The 10,397-nt window shown below is 48.9% G+C and overlaps 1 long non-coding RNA gene across 1 annotated transcript in view; it reads left to right on the forward strand.

Moving 5' to 3' along the window:
• Positions 1 to 10,117, forward strand: part of LOC142838141 (uncharacterized) — a 23,857-nt gene extending 13,740 nt beyond the window's left edge. The window contains exons 2-3 of the long non-coding RNA XR_012908515.1: positions 8,231 to 8,436; positions 9,741 to 10,117. This is a non-coding gene — a long non-coding RNA (uncharacterized LOC142838141). The remainder of the gene's footprint in view (positions 1 to 8,230; positions 8,437 to 9,740) is intronic.
• The last annotated feature ends 280 nt before the right edge of the window (positions 10,118 to 10,397 follow it).

Raw genomic sequence — 10,397 nt, forward strand, 5'->3', positions numbered from 1 at the left:
TGAGCTCTGTGATCTCCCAGGGACACCTCCTACACCAATAGCATGAGAATGAGGAGGCTGGAATGGTTGCTCAGGCTGGAGGTGTTCTGGGAACAAGAAAAATGAGCGTGGCTGTTAGAGATAGGCTTGCGGCACCAAGACAGAGTGGTAAATGGGCATCAATACCAGCCTTCCACACAAGAGCTAACTCCAGTCACCAGAAATGTCTCCCTGGCGGGCAACAAAGAACCTGGACAAAGTTAGCCTCCCAGGCTAGTGTCCTCCCAGGCTGGCGCCCTCCCAGGCCAGTGTTCTCTCTGGCTGGCGCCCTCCCAGGCCAGTGTTCTCCCGGGCTGGCGCCCTCCCCAGCTAGTGCCCTATCAGGCTAGTGCCCTGGGTACTCTGGAGGAATTTCCCCATGTGGGAACAGGGAAGGAGCCTGGATGAAGCTTCCTCCAGGACCCTTGCTCCGGGGAGCATTCTCTGGTTCCCAAGGGCTGCAGATGGCCTCCCATCACTGTGGCAAAGTAACAGACAGAAATAAATTACGTGGAGAGGTTTGCTTTGACTCAGTTTCAAATCATGATGGCCAGGAAGGAAGGGTGGAGTCCTCGGTGATGGGAGGAGTGGCAAGGCCTCCTCTAGTCTTGGTGAATAAGGAAACAGAGAGCCTGGCAGAAACGCTACTGAGTGGTGGTGCACGCCGGTAGGATTTGCTGAAGGAGGCAGAGGCAGGCGGATCTCTGTGAGTTTGAGACCAGCCTGGTCTACAAGAGCTAGTTCCAGGACAGGCTCCAAAACCACAGAGAAACCCTGTCTCGAAAAACCAAAAAAAAGAACCTCCAAAGGTTGGCCCCTACTGGCCGAAGCACACAGTCTAGAGGCCACATCCCACAGCCTCCTACAACAGCACTGAGCTGGTCCAGGGTCATCAAAACAGGTACATGTAGGGATGTAGGGGACTTTTCACATTTAAACCATAGCAGCCGCTCTGTGCTTTTGCACAAACTAGAAAAAGAGAGTCCCTGTCGCGTACCTTCCTGCTTACAAAAAACTCTTTAGAAAACTGCACCCCTTTCTCTCAGCACATAGCCCCTCACCGGAAAACCCAGCTTTGCTCTCAGATCAGGGTTGAATTCCAGGTCCCTACGGCTCCCAGGCCAGGAGCCTTGTGCAGTCAGCAACTTACACAGCCACAAGAGGCAATTTTGGTTAAGCGCCGCCCACAGCTTGCATCTGACCTGTTTCTATTGCCGCGTGGGTGGGAGATAAATCCCATTGCCCAAAAAAAGGCAGCTGCAAAAAAGACCGGTAACGATCTCGGTGGGTACCTAAGGAGTCTGGATTCTGATCTTGCGGTTTGCGGTGGGTGCCAAAGCCCTTGCTGTCTGAGTCTACGCGTGATTAGGGCAAGAGGGAGTGGTGGGGCGAGGTGACTGGAGGAAGTAGTTGCAGGGACCAGGAATCTTCAGTCGGTAACAGGCGGTGCCTCGGGGTAGGGGGTCGGGGTTGGGAGCCCTCTGTTGCCTGCAGCGTGGAGCAGGTAATGTGGTCCTCAGTCAAGCTACTTCCAGAAGAGTATGCTGGAGGTGTGCCCTCTGGGCAATCCTCAATAGAGCAGTCACCAGGAGGCTTCGCTGCGATCTTTTCAGGCTTTGTGTGATTAAGGAGGGCAGGGCCACCAATCACGCCCCTTAGCAGGATCTGCCAGCAGGCTTATTCCCCACCATCAAACTGTTTTCGTAAACCAGAAAGTTCCACCCAAATAAAGGTCCATGTCGTCGTTACGGAGCAATACTCCCTTTGCCACTAGAGGGCGGCGGTGTGCAAAAGGAAAACAGCGCGTCTGGGGACAGCCCTGTGGTGGCTGGGGACATGGGTGAATCCTCCAGAGGGTGAAAGCAATGTTAGGCTATGCTAGTATCTTCACATGACCAGGCTCAGTGGGATTATAGCTTGCATAATTAAGAAGTAATTAATATTAGGTATATTAATAGTCATAGTAGTAGTAACTGTAATATTAACGAGAATGGGACTAGCGCTGAATGTTTGAAAGCTTCATGTGTGCGAGCGCATACACACACACACACGACACACACACACATACGCACACACACACACGCATGCACGAATACGCATGCATACACATACGCGCACACACATACACATGCACCTCCCCTCCCCCTTCTCTTGATGGCCTACCTACCCTATTTCTCCTAGGCTCTACCTCCCAATAGAACCCTACACTAAGATCCAAGCCTTTCAGTTGTGAGCTCCCATGGTTTGGAAGTGAAATGTCAATCAAATCTTGGAACTGAAGACTTGGTCCTGGATGAGGAGGTCTGGAGGTGGGCTTTGGGAGTGGCTGGATCCACAGCACTCTAATCTTAACGATGGGCTTTTGGGAGGGGATGGTTGTGAAGCTTCTCCTGAGTCTAATATTCTCTCTCTCTCTCTCTCTCTCTCTCTCTCTCTCTCTCTCTCTCTCTCTCTTTCTCTCTCCTAGCTCTTGTAGACCAGGCTGGCCTCGAACTCACAGAGATCCACCTGCCTCTGCCTCCCGAGTGCTGGGATTAAAGGCATGTGCCACCACCGCCCAGCTCAAATAATTTTTTTAATGATTTATTTAACTTTATTTTTTATGTGCAATGGTGTGAATGTGTCAGATCACCCTGAAACTGGATTTACACCACTTAAATGGGTGCTGGGAATTGAACCTGGGTCTTCTGGAAGAGTAGTCAGTGCTCTTAACCACTTAGCTATCTCTCCAGCCTCTAATTCTTTCTCTTTTAATTGATTTTTTTCACTTTTTCTTTTGAAAATTTATATGTGTCAACAGGAGAAGAATGACGTAATCACAGTTGTAGAAACTCCAGATCATTTTATATAGGGAATTCAGGTTACAGAAAGTATTAAATAATCCTACTTTTAATAAAGTGATTTATTACTTATTTTTATTTTATGTGCATTGGTGTTTTGCCTGCATGTATGAGAGTATTGAATCTGCTGGAGCAGACAGTTACGAGCTGCCATGTGGGTGCTGGGAATTGAACCCTAATGCTCTGGAAGAGTAGCCAGTGCTCCTAACCACTGAGCTATCTCTCTAGCCCCAATAATCCTATTTTCGACAAAAAAACTAACCATTTCTTTTGTATGTGTACATGACAAGTCTCATATAGTGCAGGCTGTTGTCAGGGATGGCTTTACACTTACACTCCTGCCCTGCATCCTCCAGCATGCCTGGTTTCTAAAGTGCTGGGGGTCAGACCCAGGGCTTTGTGTATCTGCGGCAACCATTCTGTCTGTAGATCTACACCCGCAGCCCGGCCAAATAGTAAAGTATTTAGAAGCACATATGCAGTGTATTAAATATGAAAGAAAATTTACTTAAATAACATATGTGTTGTTTACCGAAAACAGCCCATCTATGTATGTTTTGCAGTAAGAAAATCTTTATTTACGCCTGTTGTTAAAAATACTTACTCTATCAGATTTGGGTTTTTCCCTCAGCCGTTGCGAGCTGAGCTTCCTGTCACTTGCGGGTTCCTGTTACCCTCTGGGAGAGCCTAATGCACGAGGCAACAGTTTTTGGCAGGATTATTACTGAGGGCATCGCTTTCTTCCAGAAGTCAATCTCTCTGCAAGCACCAGCTTTTCTGGACTGCAGATTGTCCCCAGGCAATGCTAAACATAGTTCCCCGGCAGAGTGGTCTCCGCGACAGCCACCCTTTCTTTCTCCCCCCCTTTCTTTCCTTTTATTTTACTGATAATTTTTAATTATTTATTTTATGTGTGTGGGTGTGTTGCCTGCATGTATGTCTGTATCGCGTGCGTGTCTGACGCTTGTGAAGGTTAAAAAAAGGCATCAGGTCCCTTGGAACTGGAGCTATAGACATCCGCGAGCCATCATGTGGGTGCTGGGGACCAAGCCTCTGAACAAGCAAGGGTTCTAAACCACTGTGCCATCTCTCTAGCCGTTCTTTCTGTAGACAGCGGTCTTTCCCTTAGAGAGCAACCCAGCAGACCTGGTTTCTTCCTTCCCTCCCCTCCCTTCCTCTCCCTTCCCTCCCTCTGCCCCTCTCCTCCTCCCTGCCCCACTCATTCCTTCTTTTTTCTGCAGTGCTGGGGGCTGAACTGGGATCCTTACACATGCTAGGCAAGGCCTTTACCACTGAACTATATCCTAGTTCAGCAGCCTGGGTTTGCTTTGGGGACTTTTTCTTCCACTTCCAATCCCACAATCCTGGCGGCAATGGCCCTGATCCCCACTCCCGGGTTAGATGTGTGATCCACACCTGACCGCAGCCACGGGCTCAGGAAAGGTATGTGGGTTTTCTGTCAACTTGTCAGCAGCTAGAATCCCTGGGAAGAGGGGCTCTGAATTGAGAGAGTGACTCCATAAGCTTCGCCTGTGAACAGTCTGTGATGCTTTTTCTTGATTAGTGAGTGATGTGGATGTGGACTGGTCCAGCCCATTGTGGTGGCTCCATCCCTGCACAGCTGGTCCTGGGTTTATAATAAAGCAGGCTGAGTAATCTATGAGGAAAAGCCAGTAAGCAGCCTTTCTCCATGGCCTCTGCTTCTGTTCCTGCCTCCAGGTTCCTGCCTTGAGTTTCATCCCTCAGTGATGGAGTGTGAGCTGAGGGGTATAAAATGAAATAAAGCCTTCCCTCCCCATGTTGCTTTTGGGCATGGTATTTTTTCCAGCAATAGAAAGCACATAACTAAGACGGGAGCCTTCTCTGCTGGTTCTGCACACGGAAAGACAAAAGTTTGGTGTTCTGATGACAGCCACCTTCCACTGTGTGGAGTCTGCGGATGAATCCAGCATGGAGAAGACAGACTGTGGAGAGGCAGGGTGCTTATTGCAGTAACGGAGCGCAAGTCTACCTGAAGCTGTCCTATCTCAATTGTGAGAGCCGATGTGTTTCTCCTTTGCCCCAGCTGGTATGCGTTTGGCTTTCTAGTGCTAACCCCGGGAAGTATCTTGACAGCAGAAGCTAGCATATAGAACTAACTGGTGGGGTGGCGTTGGCAAGTGGGACTAAAATACAGAACTGGCCAATTTGACTCAGGGCAGGCAAGTCTTTCTGTTCTTGGTCAGCAACTCGTGATTTGTGCTATGGAGGAATGGAGGAGCTGAGGAGCTTGCCACTTGGATTCCTGTTTACCATGCACCCAGGAACATTAGGAGATGAAATGGGCAATGAGCTCTTCTTGCTGCTTCCAGCAAGATCTTATACTAAAGAAACAAACCTAGGGGCTATTCTGATGCCTGTTAACCACATACAGACCTCAGGACACTATCCTAGATGAAGCAAGCCAGCCCCAGCAAACACGGCTGTGTTGTTTCTATGGTAGACAGGAGGCACCTAGATTAGTCAAATCCACAGAGACAGGACTAAAATAGGGACACCAGGGATTGTGGGGCAGGCAGGAGTCTTTTAATGATGGCAGAGGTTTACAAGATCAAGAATGTTCTGGAGATGGGCTGTGGTGATGGCTGCATAGGGGCTGGGCAGTGCTGAGCTGGCCAGTTAAAAGTGGTCAAGATGGTACATTTTTATATTGTGTGTATTTGGCCATAGACGACATACAGCAAGGGGAGAAAACACAGCTGTGTTCTAAAAGGTCTTTCTGCGTGTGGCCTGCAGTCTTGGGCTCAGAGTCCCAGGTACTACACACAGAAGAGATGAAGCCGGAACTCAATTATTATCTGGAATAAAGGTCATTATTAGATGTCTCCATCTCCTGTGTTTCCCACATGTAAATTCATCCACTTATGACAGCGTGAAGAAGGTACGTGCCTTGTAGGTGTGTGTGTACCCTGTACACGCGTGTGTGAAGTCCAGGCGACAACTCTGAGCTATTCTCCAGGAGCCATCACTTACTTTTCGTCGAGGTTTTGAGGGAATGGAGAAATGGTTCCGCTATTAAAGGCTTAGGCTCACACTTAAAAGGGAGGCTTTCAATTATATGCATTTATTTATGTGTGTGTGTTCATGTGTGTATGTGCCCCAATACACACACACACACAGCCCCTGGTGCTGTTATTGTTTAATATGGGTTCTGGTGGTCAAACTCAGACCCTCATGGGTACAAGGCAAACACTTTGTCACCTCATGTACTGCGTTACGACTCTGTGCAGACAAGGGAATAGAGGCACAAGGAGACTACGTCGCGCGTGCGATGTCACCCACAGTCTCATGTGTTTGACCACTTGGTCCTTAGCTCTGAGCACCCTTTCGGGGGACTGTGGAGCCTTTAGGAGGCAGAGCCTAGCAGGAGGGCAATGGGTTTTAGATGTTATGGCCTAGTTCTGCTGGTCTGCCTATGAGGTCCAGAGGCCTCATGCTCCTGCCTCCGCATCGCTGAACCTCTTCTGCTTCCTGGTTTACCAAGGTGATGTCCAGCAGCCGCGTGTTCCTGCCTCGGCATTGTGGAACCTCTTCCATAATCACGGGGGATTAGACCCCAAAATGGCAATCTCAAGTCATTCCCTCTCCTTCCGTTGCTTCTTGTCAGGTATTTGGTTAGAAGGACAAGGCATTTGGCTAATATGCCAATGAAGTAAGAGGGCCAGGGTGTGACCTAACCCTAGCCCTAACAGCTGACTGAGCCTCCCTGCCTCTCTGACCTCACTCTTCCGACCAATTCTCTAGAGACACATGTAGCCCAGGCTGCTCTGAACCTTGCTGTGTAGCTCAGGCTGATCCTTTTGCATCCACCTCCTGAGAGATGGGATTATAAGTATGTACCTCCAGTTTATAGGGATTGAACCCTACAATACAGGGCAACTGTATGCCAGGCAAGCACCCCACAGATGAACTACACCTCCTGCCTCCTGTAGGCTTCTCTAACTCATTCTCAGAATCCTGCCATCCCACAGCAGAGACCACAATGCAAGTCACTGGTTAGGGCGCCAAGGCCTCTTCCAATGTTGGACACTTCCAGGAATGGAGGCTGATCCTTGCCAACATCTCTGGCTTTGGTGACTGTTCTGTGGTGTTGATGAAGCTCCTGAGACTCCAAGGGAAGTGGGCTGTGGAGGCATTGGCGTCTGGGTCACAGAGGCTAGTGTTTGCTGACCCCATGGGCAATATGCAAATCTCCCTGCCCCCTCCCCCATGAGAAATAGAATGTGACTTAGGACATCAAGCGCAGCAGGACAGACTGCCTTGTCCTTCCTCGGTGGTCCTTTCCTCCTTCCCATGCCATCTACCCCACAGACTCTTCCTTCTGAAGCAGTCTTTTGGTACCAGAGAAAGTGCTGGCCCTATAGTGTTGCCTGCTGCTTCCAGCCCTCTTGGGGAGCATACAGCATCTCCCCAGCAGCCAGTTGGCCCAGGCTCACTCACATCATGGGCTAGGGCATCTCTGGTTACATGCACAGCCAGCTCCGGGGCTAGAGAATGTTTTGACCTCATCTCATGAGAACCCCACCCTTGCTGCTGTGTATGGTCTCTCTGTGTGTACCCCTGGGGTCGCTCAAAGAGGTTGCATGTCGAGAGCAGGCTGAGCGTGAAGATATCCAGTCACTGCCTGGCTCGGGGCAGGGGTGGGGTAAAAGGAATGTGTCAAGAAAGACTCAAATCGCAGATAATCTGTGGCCTGGAAGAACCAGATGACAGTGTGGTTGTCACCTGCCGGGGAGACTTGTCCAATCAAGATGAGCTATTGGGCCAGTAAAAAGGAAGGGCAAGACCTTCAGAGGTGGAAGAAGAGAGAGATGAGCCCTCTGAAGGTGAGGTCTTGACTGGTTAAGACATTTCCTCAACTGAAGGAGGCATTTCCTATTACAGTGCCTGCCCAAGACAGGAGATCCTGCAGGAGTTGTGGCTCCAAGAAGTGTGGCATTCATCTCTACTCATAGGCACTTGACCATGAGACATTGATTGTCCAAATTAGTTACTGTAAACAGACAAAGTATAATTGTATATGTTTACATGGTATGGATAATGTTATGATACATGTGTATACAATTTGCAATATTTGAGTTAAATTAACTAGTGTATCAATTCCCTTAATTACTTATTCCTTTTCTAAAATTTAAAAATTAATTTTATTGCCTGGTGGTGGCGCACGCCTCTAATCCCAGCACTCAGGAGGCAGAGGCAGGAGGATCTCTGTGAGTTCAAGGCTAGCCTGGTCTACAAGAGCTAGTACTAGGACAGGAACCAAAGTTACAGAGAAACCCTGTCTCAAAAAAAAAAAAAACAAAACAAAAAAACAATTTATTTTATTTATTTAGTTTGTGGTATGGATGTCTTGTCCACCATGTGTGTGCCTGGTGTCAGAGAAGGTTGGAAGACATCATCAGATCCCCTGGAACTGGAATTACAGATGAGTGTGAGCCACCATACAGGTGCTGGGAATTGAACCTGGGTCCTCTGGAAGAGCAGCCAGTGCGCTTACCTGCTAAGCCACCTCTCCAGTGCTGATTACTTATTGCGTTTGGTGAGAGCACTTAAAACTTATTTTCTAATATGTGTGTGCACGCATGTATGTTTGTGTGCATGAGTGTGTGAGTGCATGGGTGCCAGTGCATGCATGTGTGTGTGTGTGTGTGTATAAGTGTGTGAGTGCATGGGTGCCAGTGCATGCATGTGTGTGTGTGTGTGTGCATGAGTGTGTATGATTGCATGGGTGCCAGTGCATGCACGTGTGTGTGTGTGTGTGCATGAGTGTGTATGATTGCATGGGTGCCAGTGCATGCATGCGTGTGTGTGTGTGTGTGTGTGCATGAGTGTGTATGATTGCATGGGTGCCAGTGCATGCACGTGTGTGTGTGTGCATGAGTGTGTATGATTGCATGGGTGCCAGTGCATGCATGTGTGTGTGTGTGCATGAGTGTGTATGATTGCATGGGTGCCAGTGCATGCATGTGTGTGTGTGTGCATGAGTGTGTAGTGCATGGGTGCCAGCATGCGTGTGTGTGTGCATGAGTGTGTGAGTGCATGGGTGCCAGTGCATGCATGTGTGTGTGTGTGTGTGTGCATGAGTGTGTATGATTGCATGGGTGCCAGTGCATGCATGTGTGTGTGTGTGTGCATGAGTGTGTGAGTGCATGGGTGCCAGTGCACGCATGTGTGTGTGTGTGCATGAGTGTGTAGTGCATGGGTGCCAGTGCATGCATGTGTGAGTGTGTGCATGAGTGTGTATGATTGCATGGGTGCCAGTGCATGCATGTGTGTGTGTGCATGAGTGTGTAGTGCATGGGTGCCAGTGCATGCACGTGTGTGTGTGTGCATGAGTGTGTATGATTGCATGGGTGCCAGTGCATGCACGTGTGTGTGTGCATGAGTGTGTATGATTGCATGGGTGCCAGTGCATGCATGTGTGTGCATGAGTGTGTAGTGCATGGGTGCCAGTCTATGCATGTGTGTGCGTGTGCATGAATGTGAGAGCACAGGTGCCAATGCATGTGTGTGTGTGTGTGTGTGCACGGGTACCAGAGGACAGCCTTGCACACTGTTTCTCAGGAGCTATTTACCATTTGTTTTTCTTTTGAGACAGGGTCTCTTGCTGGCCTGGATCTCTCTAGGTAGCCTAGGCTGACTTGCTAGTGAGCCCCAGAGATCCTAGTGGCTCCCCTGCCTGCAACCATGTTGAAATTTCAAGCAGGAGGATGCCTATATGTTTTTCTTTGGGTTCTCCTTCTTATTTAGCTTCTCTAGGATCACTAATTATAGGCTCAATGTCCTTTATTTATGGCTAGAAACCAAATATGAGTGAGTACATCCCATGTTCCTCTTTTATAGGCATCCTCCTGAATATTAACCTTCATCAGGCGATGAAAGGAGACAAAGACAGAGACCCACATTGGAGCACCGGACAGAAATCTCAAGGTCCAAATCAGGAGCAGAAGGAGAGAGAGCACGAGCAAGGAACTCAGGACCACGAGGGGTGCACCCACACACTGAGACAATGGGGATGTTCTATCGGGATCTCACCAAGGCCAGCTGGCCTGGGTCTGAAAAAGCCTGGGATAAAACCGGACTCGCTGAACATAGCGGACAATGAGGACTACTGAGAACTCAAGAACAATGGCAATGGGTTTTTGATCCTACTGCACGTACTGGCTTTGTGGGAGCCTAGGCAGTTTGGATGCTCACCTTACTAGACCTGGATGGAGGTGGGTGGTCCTCGGACTTCCCACAGGGCAGGGAACCCTGATTGCTCTTTGGGCTGACGAGGGAGGGGGACTTGATTGGGGAAGGGGGAGGGAAATGGGAGGAGGTGGCGGGGAAGAGACAGAAATCTTTAATAAATAAATAAATAAAATAATCTAGGGGAATAAAGGAAATTTCTATGTTCTTTCAAAAAAAAAAAAGAAAGAAATTTCAAGCATTCACCACCACAGTCCAGCTTTTAAATAGGATTTCTTGTGCCTACAAAGCAGCACATTACCAAGTGAA

The sequence above is a fragment of the Microtus pennsylvanicus genome, chromosome 19 (genome assembly GCF_037038515.1).
Source record: "Microtus pennsylvanicus isolate mMicPen1 chromosome 19, mMicPen1.hap1, whole genome shotgun sequence".
NCBI classification, from domain to species: domain Eukaryota; kingdom Metazoa; phylum Chordata; class Mammalia; order Rodentia; family Cricetidae; genus Microtus; species Microtus pennsylvanicus.